Consider the following 25,965-nt stretch of genomic DNA (forward strand, 5'->3'; position numbering starts at 1 on the left):
CATTCTATATATATATATATATATATATATACACAATGCTGTGAACAAGTATTTGTCCTATTCCTGATTTCTTTTTTTTTTTGCACATTTGTCACACTTAAATGTTTCAGATCAAACACATTTAATTACTTTGTCACATAGGGCCATGAAGGTTCGGATAGCTTTTTTCCCTTAAAAAAAGAAGAAAATATATCACTTAAAAACTGCTTTTTGTGTTTACTTGGGTAATCTTTGTGTAATCTTAAAATTAGTTTGATGATCTGAAACATTTACGTATGACAAATGTGCAAAAAAAACAAGTGTAACGCTGGTCGTATGAAGTAGAAAGAGACCATTGGTGCAGCGTGGTGAGCATTCATGATATTTAATCAAACTGAACACTAAAACACAATAACAAAGTAGCACAAAACGAAACAGTTTTGTCAGGTGCAGAAACTCAAAACAGAAAACAACTACCCACAAAACACAGGTGGGGGAAAAAAAGGCTGCCTAAGTATGATTCCCAATCAGAGATAACGATAGACAGCTGCCTCTGATTGGGAACCACACTCGGCCAAAAACAAAGAAATAGAAACATAGAATGCCCACCCTAACCACACCCTGGCCTGACCAAAATAGAGAATAAAAACCTCTCTATGGCCACCTCTCTATGGCCAGGGCGTGACAATAAGAAATCAGGAAGGGTGCAAATACTTTTTCACAGCACTGTGTATATATATATATATATATATATATAGTATGTATAGTATGTGTATATATATAGTATGTATAGTATGTATATATATATAGTATGTACAGTATGTATATATATATAGTATGTATAGTATGTTTATATATATATATATAGTATGTATAGTATGTATATATATATATATATATATATATATATATATATATATATATATATATATATATGTTTATATATATATATAGTATGTTTGGATCACTGCCCAGTAATTGTATACTAATAATGTATTCCACAAACAGGTGCCCCATAGTTACCTTTTGTTCTACTAAGTATGCCATAGTTAACACATGCTGAACACTTGGTACAGTAGCCTGTCTCTCTGTGGCTTTAAACCACACACAGTGTGGTCAGCGAGAGGGAATCCTCCACTACCTCACACACACACACAGGCCTGGCCATGGAAATGATATGTAAAGAATACCCAGACCACAGATACTAGTGGTAGAGTCTCTCAGAAAATACCACCCAGTGTTTGTGTTGCGTTGGCGAGGGAACCCTCCACCTACTCTCCTGCAATAACCAGACCACAGAGGGATTACCATTGAAAGATTCCCTTATGCTGCAGTGAGAGGAAACCCCACGCCATTTGTTTGTAGAGGTCCCTGATCAAACTGCTGATAATGGCAATTCGCATTTGTTTTTCGTTCCCTTATGCTGCAGTGAGAGGAAACCCCCACGCCATTTGTTTGTACTACACTGGCTCTGACACTCATCGGATGTAGCAGGGCTTGGAAACTATTACCTAGTGACACGAGCCTAACAAGACGAGCTAAATGCCTTTCACCCTCACTTCGAGGCAAGCAACACTGAAGCATGCATGAGAGCACCAAATGTTCTGGTAGCCGATGTGAGCAAGACCTTTAAACAGGTAAACATTCACAAAGCTGGGGGGCCAGACGGATTACCAGGACGTGATCTCAAAGAATGCGCAGCCAAACTGGCAAGTGTCTTCACTGACATTTTCAACCTCTCCCTGGCCGAGTCTGTAATACCTACATGTTTCAAACAGACCACCATAGTCCCTGTGCCCAAGGAAGCGTAGGTAACCTACCTAAATGATTACCGCCCCGTAGCACTCAAGTCGGTATCCTTGAAGTGCTTTGAAAGGCTGGTCATGGCTCACATCAACAGCATCCTCCCGGATACCCTAGACCCACTCCAATTCGTACACCGCCCCAACAGATCCACAGAGGACGCAATCTCAATCACACTCCACACTGCCCTTTCCCACCTGGGCAAAAGGAACACCTATTTGAGGATGCCGTTCATTGACTACAGCTCAGTGTTCAACACCATAGCGCCAACAAAGGTCATCACTAAGCTAAGGACCCTTGGACTAAACACCTCCCTCTGTAACTGGATCCTGGACATCCTGATGTGCCGCCCCCAGGTGGTAAGAGTAGGCAACAACACAACAGCCACGCTGATCCTCAACACTGGGGCCCCTGAGGGGTGCCGGTCCCCTCCTGTACTCCCTGTTCACCCACGACTGCGTGGCCAAACACAATTTCAACACCATCATTAAGTTTGCTGACGACACAGCAGCCTGATCGCCAACAACAATGAGACAGCTTATAGGGAGGTCAGAGAACTGGCAGTGTGGTGCTGGGACAACAACCTTTCCCTCAATGAGCAAGACAAAGGAGCTGATCGTGGACTACAGGAAAAGGCGGGTCGAACAGGCCTCCATACTCGTTGACTGGCTGTAGTGGAGCGGGTCAACTTCCTTGGTGTCCACATCACCAACGAACTATCATGGTCCAAACACACCAAGACTGTCGTGAAGAGTGGCACGACAACACATTTTCCCCCTCAGGAGACGGAACAGATTTGGGTTAGGGTTAGGGTTAGGGGTCCCCAGATCCTCATGGGTCCCCAGATCCTTAAAAAGTTTTACAGCTGCATCATCGAGACCATCCTGACGGGTTGCATCACAGCCTGGTATGACAACTGCTCGGCATCTGACCGCAAGGCGCTACAGAGTATAGTGCGTACGGCCCAGTACATCACTGAGGTCAAGCTTCCTGACATCCAGGACCTATGTACTAGGCTGTGTCAGAGGAAAGCCCATAAAATTGTCAAAGACTCCAGTCACCATAGTTATAATCTGTTCTCTCTGCTACCGCACGGCAAGCAGTACCGGAGCGCCAAGTCTAGGTCCAAGAGGCTTCTAAAAAGCTTCTACCCCTCAAGCCATAAGACTCCTGAACAATTAATCAAATGGCCACCCGGACTGTTTACATTGACACCCCCGGTAAGGTCACGGTAGGGTCTACACATGTTGTATTCGGCACACAAATAAAGTTTGATTTGATTTGTAGAGGTCCCTGATCAAGCCGGTGATAATGGCAGTTAGCATTTGTCTCGGAGCAGAAAATCTTCTGTTCTGTCTGATGTTAAAAGCGATGAGAGACCATCATCATCGGTACGGGGCGGCAGGGTAGCCTAGTGGTTGGAGCGTTGGACTAGTAACCAAAAGGTTGCAAGTTCAAATCCCCAAGCTGACAAGCTAAAAATCTGTTGTTCTGAACAAGCCCAACCACCAGTACAGGTAATAAAAATAGCTTGCATCATAGAACATTAAAGGGGTCATCTGGGATTGGGACATCCATTTTTAGACTTTTACCAAAAAAGTGGCGGGATGCCTGCTGTTGTTGTTGTGTTTCTCCAATATTGCCCCTCTAATACCTCCATGAAATGGAGTCCCATTGTGAAAAGAGAAAATGTTTTTCCCAACTATTTAACACTTCCATTGCGCTGTATTAAAACCAAGTTTTTTATAGTTTAATGTTTTGATATTCATTTTTATTTCTATTAATTAATTATTTTTTCAAAATGAGAAATTCAGTTTAGTTTCAGTTAGTATACAGACCTGATATGCAACGTTTTTATTTAGTTTCAGTTTTATAAAAATATACATTTATATTTTTCTTTCATTTAGTTTCAGTTTGAGTTTTAGTGACAGAGCCAGAAAGTATGGCGATGGAGATACAGTGCCTTGCGAAAGTATTCGGCCCCCTTGAACTTTGCGACCTTTTGCCACATTTCAGGCTTCAAACATAAAGATATAAAACTGTATTTTTTGTGAAGAATCAACAACAAGTGGGACACAATCATGAAGTGGAACGACATTTATTGGATATTTCAAACTTTTTTAACAAATCAAAAACTGAAAAATTGGGCGTGCAAAATTATTCAGCCCCCTTAAGTTAATACTTTGTAGCGCCACCTTTTGCTGCGATTACAGCTGTAAGTCGCTTGGGGTATGTCTCTATCAGTTTTGCACATCGAGAGACTGACATTTTTTCCCATTCCTCCTTGCAAAACAGCTCGAGCTCAGTGAGGTTGGATGGAGAGCATTTGTGAACAGCAGTTTTCAGTTCTTTCCACAGATGGTGTGTTCAGCTGTGTTGCTTTTACGCCAAACATAACGTTTTGCATTGTTGCCAAAAAGTTCAATTTTGGTTTCATCTGACCAGAGCACCTTCTTCCACATGTTTGGTGTGTCTCCCAGGTGGCTTGTGGCAAACTTTAAACGACACTTTTTATGGATATCTTTAAGAAATGGCTTTCTTCTTGCCACTCTTCCATAAAGGTCAGATTTGTGCAATATACGACTGATTGTTGTCCTATGGACAGAGTCTCCCACCTCAGCTGTAGATCTCTGCAGTTCATCGAGAGTGATCATGGTCCTCTTGGTTGCATCTCTGATCAGTCTTCTCCTTGTATGAGCTGAAAGTTTAGAGGGACGGCCAGGTCTTGGTAGATTTGCAGTGGTCTGATACTCCTTCCATTTCAATATTATCGCTTGCACAGTGCTCCTTGGGATGTTTAAAGCTTGGGAAATCTTTTTGTATCCAAATCCGGCTTTAAACTTCTTCACAACAGTATCTCGGACCTGCCTGGTGTGTTCCTTGTTCTTCATGATGCTCTCTGTGCTTTTAACGGACCTCTGAGACTATCACAGTGCAGGTGCATTTATACGGAGACTTGATTACACACAGGTGGATTGTATTTATCATCATTAGTAATTTAGGTCAACATTGGATCATTCAGAGATCCTCACTGAACTTCTGGAGAGAGTTTGCTGCACTGAAAGTAAAGGGGCTGAATAATTTTGCACGCCCAATTTTTCAGTTTTTGATTTGTTAAAAAAGTTTGAAATATCCAATAAATGTTGTTCCACTTCATGATTGTGTCCCACTTGTTGTTGATTCTTCACAAAAAAATACAGTTTTATATCTTTATGTTTGAAGCCTGAAATGTGGCAAAAGGTCGCAAAGTTCAAGGGGGCCGAAAACTTTCGCAAGGCACTGTATCTGTGTTGCATCGTTTTTTTGTTGTCACTTCTTACCACTGTGGGGCAATATTACATAAAGTCAAAGGTTAGGTTTAAATTATAAAGTCGATCTTATTGTGACTTGGGTTTAAAAGGAAAGCAGGTGCAAAAAATGTCACACCCATGTTTACACCATTCCAATGTATCTAGTAATACATGGAAGAAGAATCCATTTAGCTACCTAGCCGATTTTTACCCTGTTAGCTAGTGATGCTAACCACGTTTCTAACCATCAGTTTTTATGTGAGTAAAAATCATACCATATTTAAAAAATAAAAATAAATCACGACAGCTGGGATGGAAATAGGAAGTTTTATGCGCAAATATTGATATAATAACCATCATATTGTAATTAACTTGGAGTCACGTGATGATACGTGTAACCAATGTGAAATGTCTAGCTAGTTAGCAGGGGGTGCATGTGTAACCAATGTGAAATGTCTAGCTAGTTAGCAGGGGGTGCATGTGTAACCAATGTGAAATGGCTAGCTAGTTAGCAGGGGGTGCACGTGTAACCAATCTGAAATGGCTAGCTAGTTAGCAGGGGGTGCATGTGTAACCAATGTGAAATGTCTAGCTAGTTAGCAGGGGGTGCATTTGTAACCAATGTGAAATGTCTAGCTAGTTAGCAGGGGGTGCATTTGTAACCAATGTGAAATGTCTAGCTAGTTAGCAGGGGGTGCATTTGTAACCAATGTGAAATGTCTAGCTAGTTAGCAGGGGGTGCATTTGTAACCAATGTGAAATGGCTAGCTAGTTAGCAGGGGGTGCATGTGTAACCAATGTGAAATGGCTAGCTAGTTAGCAGGGGGTGCGGGCGCTAATAGCGTTTTAATCGGTGACGTCACTCGCTCTTTAAAGTAGTAGTGGTTCCCCTTCGCTCTGCAAGGGCCGCCGCGACTTTTGTGTAGCGACAGGTAACGATGCTTCGTGGGGAGGCAGTTGTTGATGTGTGCAGAAGTTCCCTGGTTCGAGCCCAGGTAGGGGCGAGGAGAGGGACGAAAGGAACACACATGGTTTTACCACTACGACTCGGGAAAACCATGCATTTTAATCAGGCTACAGATGAAACAAGTTATGATGCACGTCACAGGGTGGTGAAAGTGCCTTTAGTGGTCTTATCCTCGTGACATGATGATTGACGCTTGGCTGCCATTTTGACAAATAGAAAATATTCTCTCTCTTATCCATAATAATGTCATCATGTAGACTAGCCTACCGGAACTGTGTCTGAGAGCTGTTGTCTGGAGCTCAGGCACCAAGACCAGTGTAGGAACGTTTGCTATTTTAACTCAACAGTTTTTGTGACAAAACTAAATCAGTAGAGTTGAAAATGCGATGAAAACGTTTAGATTTTTATTTGGTAGATAAAAACGTAAAAAAAGATGGAATTTTAATGTTTGTGCAGTTCGTACTACTAATTTCTGTGTTCTATTTGTGTGCTGTTCTAATAACTAATTTCTGTGTTCATGCAAGTGACTGATTTAACAAATCTTCACTTAACAGTATCTGCAAATTGGCAGTACGCCCAGACCTTGTTTTGAGAACGAACGAAAGATATCTCAGTTTCAAGGTCTCAGCTTAGAGAAAAGAAGCCTTGTGAGGTGTTGATCTGTCACATGTTATGAAGCAGTGTTGGTCTGTCACATGTTATGAACCAGTATTGGTCGATCACATGAATGAAACAAAACGGTAATGACTAATTAATTTTGCTAAATCATTCAAATATTACTTGTCTGTGTATAGCCATATACAAGACAACTGCTGGGTCTGCCCAGGCATGTGTACTATGGTGAATTTAGTTGTTTGGAACCTCTCCAGCAAGCTGACAAATAAACAACGATTCATTTAAGATTGACTTTGAGTATCCCTGTGTAAGAATGTCTACAACAATTCCGTATACACATGGGTTTTTATTGTCATTTCTGGTCCAAGATGCGGTAATCTCGAATAATGATTAAGAATTTTTTTAGGACTGATTAAAATGTAGCATAGTGAAAACTAAGTACATGTTTATTTCTATCTTCCAGGACTAATGGACTACTACCAAGTTAAAAAAAAAAAGTTTTATCGAGGATTCTGTATGTTTCCCTTTGAAAGGCTTCCTGAGGCAGGTGATTTGGGAGAGCAGTTAAAAGTACCCGGATGTTAAGGGACCTCCCAAATGAAGCAAATTTTTTGCCACACACACACACCAGCACCCACACACAACCCACCTGTTGATGAATATTTGTTTGTGGTTAATATGCGGATTTAGTGGGGTTTTTCATGGGTTAGAAAGGATGCTGTACACAAATGAACGTTTCTATTGTCAGAGTTTTAGGTGCACACATGTAAATTCTCTTGATAAGAATAAACTTACTGAAAAACCCAATGTAAACCTGATACACAAAATGTTTGAAATATCTTTAAATAATGTCTGAGGTACAGGTGTCACGTTCTGACCTTTATTTCCTTTGTTTTGTCGTTATTTAGTATGGTCAGGGCGTGAGTTGGGGTGGGCAGTCTATGTGTGTTTTTCTATGATTTTGGGATTTCTATATTTCGGCCTAGTATGGTTCTCAATCAGAGGCAGGTGTCATTGGTTGTCTCTGATTGAGAATCATACTTAGGTAGCCTGGGTTTCACTGTTTGTTTGTGGGTGATTGTCTATGTTAGTTGCTTGTGTTCAGCACAGTTCTCATTATAGCGCCACGGTTGTTATTTCGTTTATTGTTTTGTATAGTTTGTATTCAGTGTTTTCTTTTATAAAAAAATCATCATGAACACGCTGCATTTTGGTCCGCTTCATACGACGATCGTGACAACAGGAAAACAAACAAACACTCACTCAATAGGGCTGACTGACCTCTGACCTCTGTTCTGACTTCCTGGTGAGGCCTGATCACTAGAAAGACAGCAGACATTGTGTTGTGTTTTATGTTAAAAAAAAAACAAATAATTAAGAAGTAGTTTATAATTTCTCAATAGACCCCATGCAGTAATATCTAACAAGTAATCTAACAATTTCACAACAACTACATTTCTCAATAGTCCTATGTCAAATCAAATCCAATTGTATTGGTCACATACACATGGTTAGCAGATGTTAATGCGAGTGTATCGAAATGCTTGTGCTTCTAGTTCCGACCATGCAGTAATATCTAACAAGTAACAATTTCACAACAACTTCATTTCTCAATAGTCCTATGTCAAATCAAATCCAATTGTATTGGTCACATACACATGGTTAGCAGATGTTAACGCGAGTGTAGCGAAATGCTTGTGCTTCTAGTTGAAAGGAATGAATAAGAATATGTGCATATAAATATATGGATGAGTGATGGACGTGCTTGTCACGATCGTTATAATGAGTGGACCAAAGCGCAGCGTGATCTGGGTTCCACATCTTTTTATTTCTAGGTGAAACTCACAGCAAAACAAAAACAATACATCTCAAAACGAAACGTGAAGCTAACAATAGGGCTAACAGGTTAAGATCCCACAAAACACAAAGGGGAAATGGATGCCTAAATATGATCCCCAATCAGAGACAACGATAAACAGCTGCCTCTGATTGGGAACCATACCAGGCCAACATAGAAACATAACCATCTAGATGTCCCACCCTAGTCACACCCCGACCTAACCAACATAGAGAATAAAAAGCTCTCTATGGTCAGGGCGTGACATTGTGGCATCGGCAAGATGCAGTAGATTGTATAGAACACAGTAAATACAGTGGGGCAAAAAAGTATTTAGTCAGCCACCAATTGTGCAAGTTCTCCCACTTAAAAAGATGAGAGAGGCCTGTAATTTTCATCATTTTATCATTTATTATGAAATGTCTGGGTTTTTCTGTGTCGATTTCCCTTACTTTACTAGAGTATAGAATATTTCGATATAGAAGCTGAAATATAAATGCTTACATTAACATTGGATGATTATTATCACAGAAATTGAAATTGTCTTATAACTAATTTCTGTGTTCTATTCGTGTGCTGTTCTAATAACCAATTTCTGTGTTCATGCAAGTGACTGATTTAACGAATCCTCACTTATCAGTATCTGCAATTTGGCAGTACGCCCAGACCTTGTTTTGAGAACGAACGAAAGATATCTCAGTTTTAAATGTCTCGGCTTAGAGAGAAGAAGCCTTGTGAGGTGTTGATCTGTCACATGTTATGAACCAGTATTGATCTGTCACATGTTATGAACCAGTATTGGTCTGTCATGTTATGAACCAGTATTGATCTGTTATGTTATGAACCAGTATTGGTCTGTCTCATGTTATGAACCAGTATTGGTCTGTCATGTTATGAACCAGTATTGATCTGTTATGTTATGAACCAGTATTGATCTGTCTCATGTTATGAACCAGTATTGATCTGTCTCATGTTATGAACCAGTATTGATCTGTTAAATGTTATGAACCAGTATTGGTCTGTCATGTTATGAACCAGTATTGATCTGTCTCATGTTATGAACCAGTATTGATCTGTTAAATGTTATGAACCAGTATTGGTCTGTCATGTTATGAACCAGTATTGATCTGTCTCATGTTATGAACCAGTGTTGGTCTGTCACATGTTATGAACCAGTATTGGTCTGTCACATGAATAAAACAAAAGGGTAATGGCTCATTAATTATGCTAAATCATGCAAATATAACAGACACTTGTCTGTGTCTAGCCGCATATAAGACAACTGCTGGGTCTGACCAGGGAGAGCTCCTGATTGACATGTGTACTATGGTGCATTGAGTTGGTTGGAATAAAGTATTATTCCTTTAAGATTGACTTTGAGTGCTTCTACACCTGCATTGCTTGCTATTTGGGGTTTTAGGCTGGGTTTCTGTACAGCACTTTGAGATATCAGCTGATGTAAGAAGCGCTATATAAATAAATTTGATTTGAGTGTCCCTGTGTAAGAATTTTTATCCGCAACAAGTCAGTTTTGTGGAGTGGAAGCTGCTGAGTGGAGCACGGCTTTTATTCAGATTGGCTGTGTCCAGTGGAGGCTGCTGAGTGGAGCACGGCTCATAATAATGTCTGGAACGGAGCGGATGGAATGGCATCAAACACATGGAAAACGGTGTCTGATGTATTTGATACCATTCCACTTATTCCGCTCCAGCCATTACCACGAGCCCGTCCTCCTCAATTAAGGTACCACCAGCCTCCTGTGGTGGAAACACAGCACTGGTGAGAAAATGTGTTATTATTGAATAATTTCTTTATGCAGATTTTTGAATATTTGCATGAAAATTCTGTCGCCGATTGGATGGAAACCTAGCTGATGCACTATCTAAACCAAAAACTGAACATAATTCATGATAGTTGTTATTTTTAGTTAGTTTTGGTGTTAAAGGTATTAGTTTCAGTTTTAATGTCTAAACAGGTTTGTTAATTACACTACATGATATATAGGTATGAACATCTCATTCCAAAATCATGGGCATTAATATGGAGTTGGTTCCCCCCCTTTACTGCTATAACAGCCTCCACTCTTCTGGGAAGGCTTTCCAATTCATCCCAAAAGGTGTTCGATGGGGTTGAGGTCAGGGCTCTGCGCGGGCCAGTCAAATTCTTTCACTCCAATCTCGACAAACCATTTTTGTATGGACCTCTTTGTGCACGGGGCATTGTCATTTTGAAACAGGAAAGGGCCATCCCCAGATTGTTGTCACAAAGTTGGAAGCACAGAATCGTCTAGAATGTAATTGCATGCTGTAGCGTTAAGATTTCCCTTCACTGGAACCAAGGAGCCTGAACCACGAAAAACAACCCCATGCCATTATTCCTCATCCACCAAACTTTACAGTTGACACTATGCATTGCAGCAGTTAGCGTTCTCCTGTCATCCGCCAAACCCAGATTCGTCCGTCGGACTGCCAGATGGTGAAGCGTGATTCATCCCTCCAGAGAACGTGTTTCCACTGCTCCAGAGTCCAATGGTGGCGAGCTTTACACCCCTCCAGCCGACGCTCCAGCTACAATAAGAAGATAAAACAAAGTGCTGGTGCGATGGATTGGGTCAGAACTACAGTGGGGAGAACAAGTATTTCATACACTGCCGACTTTGCAGGTTTTCCTACTTACAAATGCATGTAGAGGTCTGTCATTTTTATTATAGGTACACTTCAACTGTGAAGTGTATGATATTTAAGTAATAATTTGCACTTTGGGTCCCGAGGACCAGGATTAAGGGCATCTGTTTGCATTTGCAAATCTGAAGGTAACTCCCTCTACGCAGATCTATGTTAATCTCAAGGTAACTCCCTCTACACAGATCTTGGTTAATCTCAAGGTAACTCCCTCAATGCACATCTATGTTAATCTCAAGGTAACTCCCTCTATGAATATCTATGTTAATCTCAAGGTAACTCCCTCTACGCAGATCTAACTCCCCCCTATGCAGATCTATGTTAATCTCAAGGTAACTCCCCTCTACGCAGATCTATGTTAATCTAAAGGTAACTCCCTCTACACAGATCTTGGTTAATCTCAAGGTAACTCCCTCAATGCACATCTATGTTAATCTCAAGGTAACTCCCTCTATGAATATCTATGTTAATCTCAAGGTAACTCCCTCTACGCAGATCTATGTTAATCTCAAGGTAACTCCCTCTACGCAGATCTATGTTAATCTCAAGGTAACTCCCCTCTACGCAGATCTATGTTAATCTCAAGGTAACTCCCTCTACACAGATCTTGGTTAATCTCAAAGTAACTCCCTCAATGCACATCTATGTTAATCTCAAGGTAACTCCCTCTATGAATATCTATGTTAATCTCAAGGTAACTCCCTCTACGCAGATCTATGTTAATCTCAAGGTAACTCCCTCTACGCAGATCTATGTTAATCTCAAGGTAACTCCCCTCTACGCAGATCTATGTTAATCTCAAGGTAACTCCCTCTACACAGATCTTGGTTAATCTCAAGGTAACTCCCTCAATGCACATCTATGTTAATCTCAAGGTAACTCCCTCTATGAACATCTATGTTAATCTCAAGGTAACTCCCTCTACGCAGATCTATGTTAATCTCAAGGTAACTCCCTCTACGCAGATCTATGTTAATCTCAAGGTAACTCCCTCTATGCAGATCTATGTTAATCTCAAGGTAACTCAAGGTAACTCCCTCTACGTATGTTAATCTCAAGGTAACTCCCTCTATGCAGATCTATGTTAATCTCAAGGTAACTCCCTCTACGCAGATCTTGGTTAATCTCAAGGTAACTCCCTCTATGCAGATCTATGTTAATCTCAAGGTAACTCCCTCTACGCAGATCTATGTTAATCTCAAGGTAACTCCCTCTATGCAGATCTATGTTAATCTCAAGGTAACTCCCTCTATGAACATCTATGTTAATCTCAAGGTAACTCCCTCTACGCAGATCTATGTTAATCTCAAGGTAACTCCCTCTACGCAGGTCTATGTTAATCTCAAGGTAACTCCCTCTTTGCAGATCTATGTTAATCTCTATGAAAGTAGTCCAGCCAATTGAAAAGCAGAAAACAACACACATTAGTATATTGGTCAGAAAATATAGATTATATTGCTTTTTTTCCTCTGCAATTTAAAAACAACAACAACAACAACAACAACAACAACAACAAATAAAACAGCATTTTTTCTCACCCAGTAGGAAGGTAGACTGGCACCCTATTCCCTTCATAGTGCACTACTTTTGACCAGGATTTTGGTTAAACATAGTGCACTATGAAAATAGGGTGCCATTTGGGACTAACCTGTATTCACACACACACACACACACACACACACACACACACACACACACACACACACACACACACACACACACACACACACACACACACACACACACACACACACACACACACACACACACACACACACACACACACAAGGTCATACTGACAATAATACATTTAATGAGTGTATTTAATTACAAACTATTTACCAAAAATAAAAGGGATCCCATTTAGGAGAACGGTATCTAGCTCTAGTCATCTCTCCCCAATAAGTGAGAATAATTTATACTATGGAGTCGGTGCTATACACACAGTCCCTTTAAGAGCAGGGTCAGTCCTGTCTAGGTTTGCAATACTTGGGTTACATTCCCATAATTCCCCTGGTTTTCCAGAAATTCACAGATTTCCTGCTTTAATCCCTCGTAAATTCCAGGAATCTTCTAACCGGTATTTCTGGAAAACCAGGGAATTATGGGCAAATTACAGTATTTTTTTTGGTATGACCCAATTGATACTGACAGGAATCAGAAGACGTGGACAAGGACTAGCCTGGATGCCAGTTTGCTTCTGCTCTCCTTCCTTATGGAAATGTCATGCCAAACACGTTTCAAACAGACTGGCAGCCAGGCTAGGGAAGTAGAGGAGTCAGTGAAACCCACAAGGTGTACGGATTGGCTGTGTTTGAGAACCGTCAACGTTGGGATGCCTTGTAGGGAAATGGTGACAGACTGACAGGAAATAACAGTAAGCAGTTATTTAGGGACGAATGTGATTTGTTGATCCGTCGGTCTGCAGTTGATCTGGAAAACGACCGACGTGTTAAGAGTTGATCCTGAAATCTCTGGGCCGTTGGAAACACTGCGGCCGGTCGCCAGAGATTTCAGAGGTCAAAGTGAAGTCACAGTGTCACAAAATACCAATAATGCTTTGCTACAACAATGTTGGTGGTAAAAAAAACAATAAACATCCCACTTTGAAAAGAAGGTTAGGAGTGAATATACAGCATTTTGCTGACAGATACGATTGTGATTGTTCTCACGCATACACAGTAAATTAAAGTATATATATATATTTAAAAATCTGTATAGAGATTTTATGTTACTCAGGCACTTTGCTCGTTGTGCACGTGTTTTGTGAGCGAGCGAGCGATTGAAACACAACATGTATAATGAACTAAATATTATATTTACATTTCCCATTTCCTCAAATCGGCATGATGAGACATTTCCTCTGTAATGTTATTGCCATGTTGCACACAAGATGGCATTAACTGGTTAATTCAGACTGTGGTTAACTAATGACCCAGTCACAGTGTTAACACATAGCAGTGACATCAACATTTTGTTATCTGTTATCCCAGGACACTTTTTACATGTGGATTGAACATGACAAAGATGACATAGATGACATAGATGGCATAGATGACATAGATGGCATAGATGACATAGATGGCATAGATGGCATAGATGACATAGATGACATAGATGGCATAGATGACATAGATGACATAGATGACATAGATGACAAAGATGACATAGATGACATAGATGGCATAGATGATATAGATGACAAAGATGACATAGATGGCATAGATGGCATAGATGGCATAGATGGCATAGATGACAAAGATGACATAGATGACATAGATGGCATAGATGGCATAGATGGCATAGATGACAAAGATGACATATATGACATAGATGGCATAGATGGCATAGATGACATAGATGGCAGATGACATAGATGGCATAGATGACAGATGACATAGATGGCATAGATGGCAGATTACATAGATGGCATAGATGACAGATGACATAGATGGCATAGATGACATAGATGAAATAGATGACATAGATGGCATAGATGACATAGATGACATAGATGACAGATGACATAGATGGCATAGATTACATAGATGGCATAGATGACAGATGACAGATGACATAGATGGCATAGATGGCATAGATGACATAGATGGCATAGATGGCATAGATGGCATAGATGACATAGATGGCATAGATGTAGCTGTATGTTGAACCACTTTAGACACAGACAGACAGACAGACAGACAGACAGACAGACAGACAGACAGAGGGGAGGGAGAGACAAACAGACAGACAGACAGACAGACAGACAGACAGACAGACACTACACCACCCTGGACATATCTTTACTCTACTGTTAAAACATTAACCATACTGCCAGACAACACATTGCAAACGTATGATTCTGTTCACAGTATCTCTTTGGGGGAAAGTACCAAAAAACTATCCCTTTTTGATAAAAAGTAACTTAACCAAGGCTTAACTTCTGATGACATCACAGGGAAGGAACAGAATGGGCAGGGGGGGGGACGACAAGTCAAATCTACCATCGACTTTTAAGGCCTTTGACGTCACACTGTTTTTACCACTTATAACACACAGGTAGTTAGTTATAAACAGTTGTAAAACAATTATAACACAGTGATTATAACAGTGTGATGATCTCACAAAACAAAACAATGGCTAAGACAGGAAATGGTAGACAGGAAATGGCTAAGACAGGAAATGGTAGACAGGAAATGGTAGACAGGAAATGGAAGACAGGAACTGGAAGACAGGAAATGGCTAAGACAGGAAATGGTAGACAGGAAATGGCTAAGACAGGAAATGGCTAAGACAGGAAATGGAAGACAGGAAATAACAATATGATGACTGAGTGTACAAAACATTAGGAACACCTTCCTAATATTGTGTTGCGCCCCCCTTTTGCCCTCAGAACAGCCTCATTTCGTCGGGGCGTGGGACTCTACAAGGTGTGGAAAGCGTTCCACAGGGATGCTGGCCCATGTTGACTCTAATGCTTCCCACAGTTGTGTCAAGTTGGCTGAACGCTACCATACCCCCGTTCAAAGGCACTTACATATGTTGTCTTGTCCATTCACTCTCTGAATGGCACACATCCACAATCCACATCTCAAGACTTAAAACTCCTTCTTTAACCCGTCTCCTCCCCTTCATCTACACTGATTTGAAGTGGATTTAACAGGTGACATCAATAAGAGATCATATCTTTCACCTGGAATCACCTGGTTATTACGGGTCCCGTCCCGTGTGTTGTTGTGCATTTGTTATTACGAGACACATCCCATGTCGTGTATTGCGGGTCTCATCCCGCGTATTTATTAGAGGTTTTATCTCGCTTTTTGTTTGGGTTACAACCCTGTGTTTCTGTATACGTGTTTGTTCTGGGCTTCGTCCCCGTGCGTTGTATATCATATCCTCCATGTTGTGTATCATATCCTCCGTGTTGTGTATCATATCCTCCGTGTTGTATATCATATCCTCCGTGTTGTATATCATATCCTCCGTGTTGTATATCATATCCTCCGTGTTGTATATCATATCCTCCGTGTTGTATATCATATCCTCCGTGTTGTATATCATATCCTCCGTGTTGTGTATCATATCCTCTATGTTGTATATCATATCCTCCGTGTTGTGTATCCTCCGTGTCGTATATCATATCCTCCGTGTTGTATATCATATCCTCCGTGTTGTGTATCATATCCTCCGTGTTGTATATCATATCCTCTGTGTTGTATATCATATCTTCCGTGTTGTGTATCATATCCTCTGTGTTGTATATCATATCCTCCATGTTGTGTATCATATCCTCCGTGTTGTGTATCATATCCTCCGTGTTGTGTATCATATCCTCCGTGTTGTGTATCATATCCTCCGTGTTGTGTATCCTCCGTGTTGTGTATCATATCCTCCGTGTTGTGTATCCTCCGTGTTGTATATCATATCCTCCATGTTGTGTATCCTCCGTGTTGTGTATCATATCCTCCGTGTTGTATATCATATCCTCCGTGTTGTGTATCCTCCGTGTTGTGTATCCTCCGTGTTGTGTATCATATCCTCCGTGTTGTATATCATATCCTCCGTGTTGTGTATCCTCCGTGTTGTGTATCCTCCGTGTTGTATATCATATCCTCCGTGTTGTGTATCCTCCGTGTTGTGTATCCTCCGTGTTGTATATCATATCCTCCGTGTTGTATATCATATCCTCCATGTTGTATATCATATCCTCCATGTTGTATATCATATCCTCCGTGTTGTATATCATATCCTCCATGTTGTATATCATATCCTCCGTGTTGTGTATCATATCCTCCGTGTTGTATATCATATCCTCCATGTTGTATATCATATCCTCCATGTTGTATCATATCCTCCATGTTGTATATCATATCCTCCGTGTTGTGTATCATATCCTCCGTGTTGTGTATCATATCCTCCGTGTTGTGTATCCTCCGTGTTGTGTATCATATCCTCCGTGTTGTGTATCCTCCGTGTTGTATATCATATCATCCGTGTTGTATATCATATCCTCCGTGTTGTATATCATATCCTCCATGTTGTATATCATATCCTCCGTGTTGTATCATATCCTCCGTGTTGTGTATCATATCCTCCATGTTGTATCATATCCTCCGTGTTGTGTATCCTCCGTGTTTTATATCATATCCTCCGTGTTGTGTATCCTCCGTGTTGTATATCATATCCTCCATGTTGTGTATCATATCCTCCGTGTTGTATATCATATCCTCCATGTTGTGTATCATATCCTCCGTGTTGTATATCATATCCTCCATGTTGTGTATCATATCCTCCATGTACAGTATGTGCCTTTATGCGTCAGTTTGGACATATTCTGCACTTTATTGCTAGTGATTTGCCTGGAAAATGCTCAAAGAGTTACAGAATATAATGACATCTAAAACGATTGCATTATATTCCAGGAGTCCAAATCTTATTTAGAAAGTACCAAAATGATTTTTAGTAAGTACCAAAATGATTTTTTTGTTGTTGATATGCAGGGAGAACGACCATGGCTTTGGTTTGTTCCAAATCATTGATTAGTTATACTTCAGTAACAGAGTCTCTTTCACTCATCGAGGGTTGATCGACTGATATAACAGCATTACAGAATTTAAACTGAACTGAAAATGTATTGGGGATGCATGAGATGGACTATGATTGAGTTGCAACAGGAGAGAGCAGTTCACGACAAGGTATAATGTAGAGATCTAATGTTCCCCTGTACCTTAAGATCAAGGTATAATGTGGAGGCCTAACTCTTACATAGACAACCCACTTTTTTATAATACCACTGCATAATTTTCATATGTGATATATAAACTATTCACAGCAGCTTTCCCTTGATATTACCACAGCACTGTCCAGAATGAACGGTGGGCGGGTGTGGGATGGTCACCCAATATCGCATCCAGATCTGAATCAACTGGACACTGGGTTCTTCCGTTCCCATCCAGATCTGAATCAACTGGACACTGGGTTCTTCCGTTCCCATCCAGATCTGAATCAACTGGACACCGGGTTCTTCCGATCCCATCCTGATCTGAATCAACTGGACACTGGGTTCTTCCGTTCCCATCCAGATCTGAATCAACTGGACACCGGGTTCTTCCGTTCCCATCCAGATCTGAATCAACTGGACACCGGGTTCTTCCGATCCCATCCTGATCTGAATCAACTGGACACTGGGTTCTTCCGTTCCCATCCAGATCTGAATCAACTGGACACCGGGTTCTTCCATTCCCATCCAGATCTGAATCAACTGGACACCACGTTCTTCCGATCCCATCCAGATCTGAATCAACTGGACACCACGTTCTTCCGTTCCCATCCAGATCTGAATCAACTGGACACCACGTTCTTCCGTTCCCATCCAGATCTGAATCAACTGGACACTGGGTTCTTCCGTTCCCATCCAGATGTGAATCAACTGGACACCGGGTTCTTCCGTTCCGATCCAGCTCTGAATAAACTGGACACTGGGTTCTTCCGTTCCCATCCAGATGTGAATCAACTGGACACCGGGTTCTTCCGTTCCCATCCAGATGTGAATCAACTGGACACTGGGTTCGTCCGGTTTTTAATGAAGACCAAGATCATATTTCTGTATGAATTGTAGCGGTATCGTTGTCCATAATTGTTTCAAGACAACTGGGAACTGGAAAAAAACCAAGGTCAAATAATGACGTCAGTGATCTTCAGGTCGGAAAGTCAGAGCTCTAGAAAGATGGTCGAGTTTCCAACTTGGAATTCAAGAGTTGGATGACCGTGCGAAACAATTTTTCCCCAGTTGTAGCTCCAAGTTGTCTTGAACGCACTGACGTCGGACGCCGGCAATATCCAAGTTCCCGAATTCCGAGTTCCCAGTTGTTTTGAATGCGCCATTACTACCTCAACTGGCCGGTGTGATTTATTTGAGAGGACCGAATGTATACGCTTTCGTCGTCAGGATACGTTGACACTTCAAGGCCGTATCCGTACTGGATGCATCTTTGACTACCTCTGGAAGTGGTCAGGAAGAGCTAATCACAATCAGAATGTGGCCAAGATCAGGACAACGGACGCATGTTAGAACCAAGTATAAACAGGGCTGAAGGTGGATAATAAGACCTGTGTGAGTTAAGCTACAAGGGTTATAATATAAAATATCCCTTATGCTGCGTTGATAAAATATAATAAATATACATCTCAGAAAGGATAAATACATTAAATGTATTTTTGGTTAAATGTTTGTGTGACGTTATTTGTTTTCCCTTTAACACACTGGCAGGAGGGAGAGAGAAGTATTACTACTAACTAGTAACTGGTTACTGGTAAAGTCACGACTCATGTTGCTAACTAGTAACTGGTATCCTTGTGGTAAAGTCACGACTCATGTTGCTAACTAGTAACTGGTATCCCTGTGGTAAAGTCACGACTCATGTTGCTAACTAGTAACTGGTATCCCTGTGGTAAAGTCACGACTCATGTTGCTAACTAGTAACTGGTATCCTTGTGGTAAAGTCACGACTCATGTTGCTAACTAGTAACTGGTATCCCTGTGGTAAAGTCACGACTCATGTTGCTAACTAGTAACTGGTATCCTTGTGGTAAAGTCACAACTCATGTTGCTAACTAGTAACTGGTATCCTTGTGGTAAAGTCACGACTCATGTTGCTAACTAGTAACTGGTATCCTTGTGGTAAAGTCACAACTCATGTTGCTAACTAGTAACTGGTATCCCTGTGGTAAAGTCACGACTCATGTTGCTAACTAGTAACTGGTATCCCTGTGGTAAAGTCACGACTCATGTTGCTAACTAGTAACTGGTATCCCTGTGGTAAAGTCACGACTCATGTTGCTAACTAGTAACTGGTATCCTTGTGGTAAAGTCACCTTACATTTAATCCCAATGCTACTGCTGAACTTGACCGCCCCCTAGGGGAACATGGCAGGATGGACACGTTCAGGTTTAGAAGGTGTAGAAACAGATGTGCTGTGGTTTGATGACATTGTAGGTGTCGTTTCTGCTTCTCGTGAGGGTAAATGCCAGTATTGTTACTGATTATGAGAGTGTGGTCAGTGCTAAGGGTTTCATGGGCGTCACTGGACATAACTAATCCTTTACCTACATCATCTCTCTCTTAATTTCTCTCTCATCTTCTTTCTTTCCATCTCTGCTCCCTTTAAACTCCTTAATTTGTCTATCCTTCACCCCCCCCCCCCCTCATGTCTCTCCTTCACCCCCCCCGTGCTTCTACACCTGCATTGCTTGCTGTTTGGGGTTTTAGGCTGGGTTTCTGTACAGCACTTTGTGACATCGGCTGATGTAAGAAGGGCTTTATAAATAAATTTGATTGATTGATTGATGTCCAATCTTTAGTCCTAGTAGGTGGGGCTCCTGTCCCAGTGGGTGTGGCAGGGCGTGGTCCTAGTTCTGCTGCACCAGGCGTCGGTAGTGTGGCATGATGGTGCTCTCAGGCAGGTACAGAGCCATCTCCAGGGCAACAAGGATAGTGAACTCAAACGGGATCAACTCTCGCCGACTGATACGGAAACGCTCCTCCAGTTTCTGCAGCAGAAGAGTTTAGAAGAGAGAGGAGAGACGAGAGCGAGATAAGAGAGAGAAGAGAGAAGATAGAGAAGAGAGGAGAGAGGGGAGGGAAAGAAGAGAGAGGAGAGAGTGAAGAGAGAGAGAAGAGAGAAGAGAGAGAGAAGAGAGAGAGACAGAGAGAAAGAAAGAGGGGAAATGAGAGAGAAGAGAGATAGAGGGAAAGTGACAGAGGGAGAGAGGAAGAGAGAGAGAGAGAGAGAGAGAGTGAGAGAGGGAGAGAGAGGGGGAGAGCGAGGGAGAGAGAGAGAGGGAGAGGGGGAGAGAGAGAGGGAAGAGAGGGGAGAGAGAGAGAAGAGAGAGGAGAGAGGAGAGTTAGGAGAGTGAGAGAGGGAAGAGAGGGGAGAGAGAGAGAGAAGAGAGAGGAGAGAGGAGAGTTAGGAGAGTGAGAGAGGGAAGAGAGGGGAGAGAGAGAGGGAGAGGGAGAGGGGGAGAGAGAGAGGGAAGAGAGAGAGAAGAGAGGGGAGAGAGAGAGAGAGAGAGATGGAGGAAAACAGAGGATGACTTTAAGGGCTATTAAAGAGCTATGAGTTATTCTCTAGTACATAATGCACTACTTTTGTCCAGAGCCACGTAGTAAATTGGGTGCCATTTTTGATTTGCCATTAGATATCAGTCAATTCAATTCAAGGGGCTTTATTGGTGTGGGAAACATGTTAACAAAGCAAGGGGCTTTATTGGCATGGGAAACATGTTAACATTGCCAAAGCAAGGGGCTTTATTGGCATGGGAAACATGTTAACATTGCCAAAGCAAGGGGCTTTATTGGCATGGGAAACATGTTAACATTGCCAAAGCAAGGGGCTTTATTGGCATGGGAAACATGTTAACATTGCCAAAGCAAACATGTTAACATTGCCAAAGCAAGGGGCTTTATTGGCGTGGGAAACATGTTAACATTGCCAAAGCAAGGGGCTTTATTGGTGTGGGAAACATGTTAACATTGCCAAAGCAAGGGGCTTTATTGGTGTGGGAAACATGTTAACATTGCCAAAGCAAGGGGCTTTATTGGCGTGGGAAACATGTTAACATTGCCAAAGCAAGGGGCTTTATTGGCGTGGGAAACATGTTAACATTGCCAAAGCAAGGGGCTTTATTGGCGTGGGAAACATGCTAACATTGCCAAAGCAAGGGGCTTTATTGGCATGGGAAACATGTTAACATTGCCAAAGCAAGGGGCTTTATTGGCGTGGGAAACATGCTAACATTGCCAAAGCAAGGGGCTTTATTGGCATGGGAAACATGTTAACATTGCCAAAGCAAGTGAAGTAGACAATTAACAAAAGTGAAATAAACAATAAAAATGAACAGTCTCAGGATCAGTTTCCACACACTACAGGAAGATCTGATGTTTAGCAATATAAACTGTATATATATAAATGAGGGTCAGAGCGGCCATGAGGGTCAGAGGGCCATGAGGGTCAGAGGGCCATGAGGGTCAGAGTGGCCATGAGGGTCAGAGGGGCCATGGGGGTCAGAGGGCCATGGGGGTCAGAGGGGCCATGAGGTCAGAGGGGCCATGAAGGTCAGAGGGGCCATGGGGGTTAGAGGGGTCAGAGGGGCCATGGGGGTCAGAGGGCCATGGGGGTCAGAGGGGCCATGGGGCCATGAGGTCAGAGGGCCATGAGGTCAGAGGGGCCATGAAGGTCAGAGGGGCGATGGGGGTTAGAGGGGTCAGAGGGGCCATGGGGGTCAGAGGGCCATGGGGGTCAGAGGGCCATGGGGGTCAGAGGGGCCATGGGGGTCAGAGGGGCCATGGGGGTCAGAGATGCCATGGGGGTCAGAGAGGTCAGAGGGGCCATGGGGGTCAGAGGGGCCATGGGGGTCAGAGGGGGGAACAGCCTCAGGTAACAAAAGGAAACCCTAAAGAACAGAGAAACATTACTTTTCTCAAATGCCTGTTTTTGGGATTAGAAAGCACTCTGATAGGAGGTTGGTAGTTGAGTCCAGGAGCTTAACGTCCAACAACAAGCTCTCATAACGAAAAACACAGAAAAACAGCCCACATATGCACATAAAGAGATATTGTAATAATACACACGTACATCTATGAGCTGAGTGACGTCCTGCTTCTTGAGGTCGCTGCTGATCTTAGCAGCGAGGAGCACGCAGGCGGCAGACACCAACTTCCTGTTGCGTTTGTTGAGTTGTCCCTGGAGGACCAGCTTCTCAAAGTAAACAAACGCCATCGCCACGGTGACCGGCTGCAGTCCGCAGTCGTCACCCACCGTACGTATCTCCCTTTTCAGACTGGAGGAGAGAGAGAGAGAGAGAGAGAGAGACAGAGAGAGACAGAGAGAGAGAGAGAGAGAGAGAGAGAGAGAGAGAGAGACAGAGAGACATAGAGAGAGAGAGACAGAGAGACAGAGATAGAGAGAGAGAAAGGAGAGAGAGAGAGAGAGAGAAAGAAGAGAGAGAGAGAGAAAGAAGAGAGAGAAAGAGAGAGAGAGAGAGAGAGAGAGAGAGAGAGAGAAAGAGAGGGAGAGAGACAGAGAGAGAGAGAGAGAGAGAGAGAGAGAGAGATATTGATTTAACATGAGTCCACGGGGTTCTATTTTAACAAACTCAACGGCCAATCTAAACGCAGGCGGTGGCGCTATAGGTTCAGCGGTGTGTCCGAAATACTGTTGCTATGTTGATGAATAAACACGTTGTGGGTGTGTCCAGGCTTGACCCCTCACTGGCCAATCAGAACGTGCTCCATGGCGAAATATGTGGATACTTCACGTTGTGTATTTAGTTGTGTATTTAGTTGTGTATTTTTTTTGTCTTTTATGTGTTGCCTCGGAAACAACTCCAATTCCAATGTTAGAAACAAAACATATAAAATGTAGACGTCTTTGCTAAATATGTTAACTATGTTCTTAGTAATGTTATTGGCTTCAATAGCATTCACACTGATACAGGGGCCAGGACTACTATAAAATGCATTATGGCTGAGCATGGACATGCCAGACATTGTCAATAAGAAAAATGTAAATTAATTATTGATGAGGTCTAAAAAAAATAATAATTTTGAAACGACTCAAACTATAGAGTTTTTTTTTTATACACACATCCATACTGTTCACAGTAGCAGGACAACGATCCTGTATGAACAGAGAGAGAGAGAGAACGTCCTCTCCCCATTCTACTGCTCCCCAATAGGCCTGTGGTTTATCAACATAATTGGAAACATTTTACAGATCAGACTGCATTCACATCTCCAGAAGATTTGAGAAAGTCACGGACGTCCATTGTAACCATAAAACAAGGAAGGTGTAGGAGGGCTTATAGTAGGCCTAAGGGAGGGCTAAGGGAGGGCTTATAGTAGGCCTAAGGGAGGGCTAAGGAAGGGCTTATAGTAGGGCTAAGGGAGGGCTTATAGTAGGGCTAAGGGAGGGCTAAGGAAGGGCTTATAGTAGGCCTAAGGGAGGGCTAAGGGAGGGCTTATAGTAGGCCTAAGGGAGGGCTAAGGGAGGGCTTATAGTAGGCCTAAGGGAGGGCTAAGGGAGGGCTTATAGTAGGCCTAAGGGAGGGCTAAGGGAGGGCTTATAGTAGGCCTAAGGGAGGGCTTATAGTAGGCCTAAGGGAGGGCTAAGGAAGGGCTTATAGTTGGCCTAAGGGAGGGCTAAGGGAGGGCTTATAGTAGGCCTAAGGGAGGGCTAAGGGAGGGCGTATAGTAGGCCTAAGGGAGGGCTTATAGTAGGCCTAAGGGAGAGCTTATAGTTGGCCTAAGGGAGGGCTAAGGGAGGGCTTATAGTTGGCCTAAGGGAGGGCTAAGGAAGGGCTTATAGTTGGCCTAAGGGAGGGCTAAGGGAGGGCTTATAGTAGGCCTAAGGGAGGGCTAAGGGAGGGCTTACAGTAGGCCTAAGGGAGGGCTAAGGGAGGGCTAAGGGAGGGCTTATAGTAGGCCTAAGGGAGGGCTAAGGGAGGGCTTATAGTTGGCCTAAGGGAGGGCTAAGGAAGGGCTTATAGTTGGCCTAAGGGAGGGCTAAGGGAGGGCTTATAGTAGGCCTAAGGGAGGGCTAAGGGAGGGCTTACAGTAGGCCTAAGGGAGGGCTAAGGGAGGGCTTATAGTAGGCCTAAGGGAGGGCTAAGGGAGGGCTTATAGTAGGCCTAAGGGAGGGCTAAGGAAGGGCTTAAAGTAGGGCTAAGGGAGGGCTAAGGGAGGGCTTATAGTAGGCCTAAGGGAGGGCTAAGGAAGGGCTTATAGTAGGGCTAAGGGAGGGCTTATAGTAGGGCTAAGGGAGGGCTAATGAAGGGCTAATAGTAGGGCTAAGGGAGGGCTAAGGAAGGGCTTATAGTAGGGCTAAGGGAGGGCTTATAGTAGGGCTAAGGGAGGGCTTATAGTAGGCCTAAGGGAGGGCTAAGGAAGGGCTTATAGTAGGGCTAAGGGAGGGCTTATAGTAGGGCTAAGGGAGGGCAAAGGGAGGGCAAAGGGAGGGCTTATAGTAGGACTAAGGGAGGGCTAAGGGAGGGCTTATAGTAGGACTAAGGGAGGGCTAAGGGAGGGCTTATAGTAGGGCTAAGGGAGGGCTAAGGGAGGGCTTATAGTAGGGCTAAGGGAGGGCTAAGGAAGGGCTTATAGTAGGGCTAAGGAAGGGCTTATAGTAGGGCTAAGGGAGGGCTAAGGGAGGGCTTATAGTAGGACTAAGGGAGGGCTAAGGAAGGGCTTATAGTTGGCCTAAGGGAGGGCTAAGGGAGGGCTTATAGTAGGCCTAAGGGAGGGCTAAGGGAGGGCGTATAGTAGGCCTAAGGGAGGGCTTATAGTAGGCCTAAGGGAGAGCTTATAGTTGGCCTAAGGGAGGGCTAAGGGAGGGCTTATAGTTGGCCTAAGGGAGGGCTAAGGAAGGGCTTATAGTTGGCCTAAGGGAGGGCTAAGGGAGGGCTTATAGTAGGCCTAAGGGAGGGCTAAGGGAGGGCTTACAGTAGGCCTAAGGGAGGGCTAAGGGAGGGCTAAGGGAGGGCTTATAGTAGGCCTAAGGGAGGGCTAAGGGAGGGCTTATAGTTGGCCTAAGGGAGGGCTAAGGAAGGGCTTATAGTTGGCCTAAGGGAGGGCTAAGGGAGGGCTTATAGTAGGCCTAAGGGAGGGCTAAGGGAGGGCTTACAGTAGGCCTAAGGGAGGGCTAAGGGAGGGCTTATAGTAGGCCTAAGGGAGGGCTAAGGGAGGGCTTATAGTAGGCCTAAGGGAGGGCTAAGGAAGGGCTTAAAGTAGGGCTAAG

General features: G+C 42.9%; 1 pseudogene; it reads right to left on the bottom strand.

Annotated features, from left to right (window-relative positions):
- Nucleotides 1–17,650: 17,650 nt before the first annotated feature.
- LOC139369001 (CDK5 and ABL1 enzyme substrate 2-like) overlaps nucleotides 17,651–25,965 on the bottom strand; it is an 83,057-nt pseudogene continuing 74,742 nt past the window's right edge.

The sequence above is a fragment of the Oncorhynchus clarkii genome, chromosome 16, assembly GCF_045791955.1.
Source record: "Oncorhynchus clarkii lewisi isolate Uvic-CL-2024 chromosome 16, UVic_Ocla_1.0, whole genome shotgun sequence".
Taxonomy (NCBI): domain Eukaryota; kingdom Metazoa; phylum Chordata; class Actinopteri; order Salmoniformes; family Salmonidae; genus Oncorhynchus; species Oncorhynchus clarkii.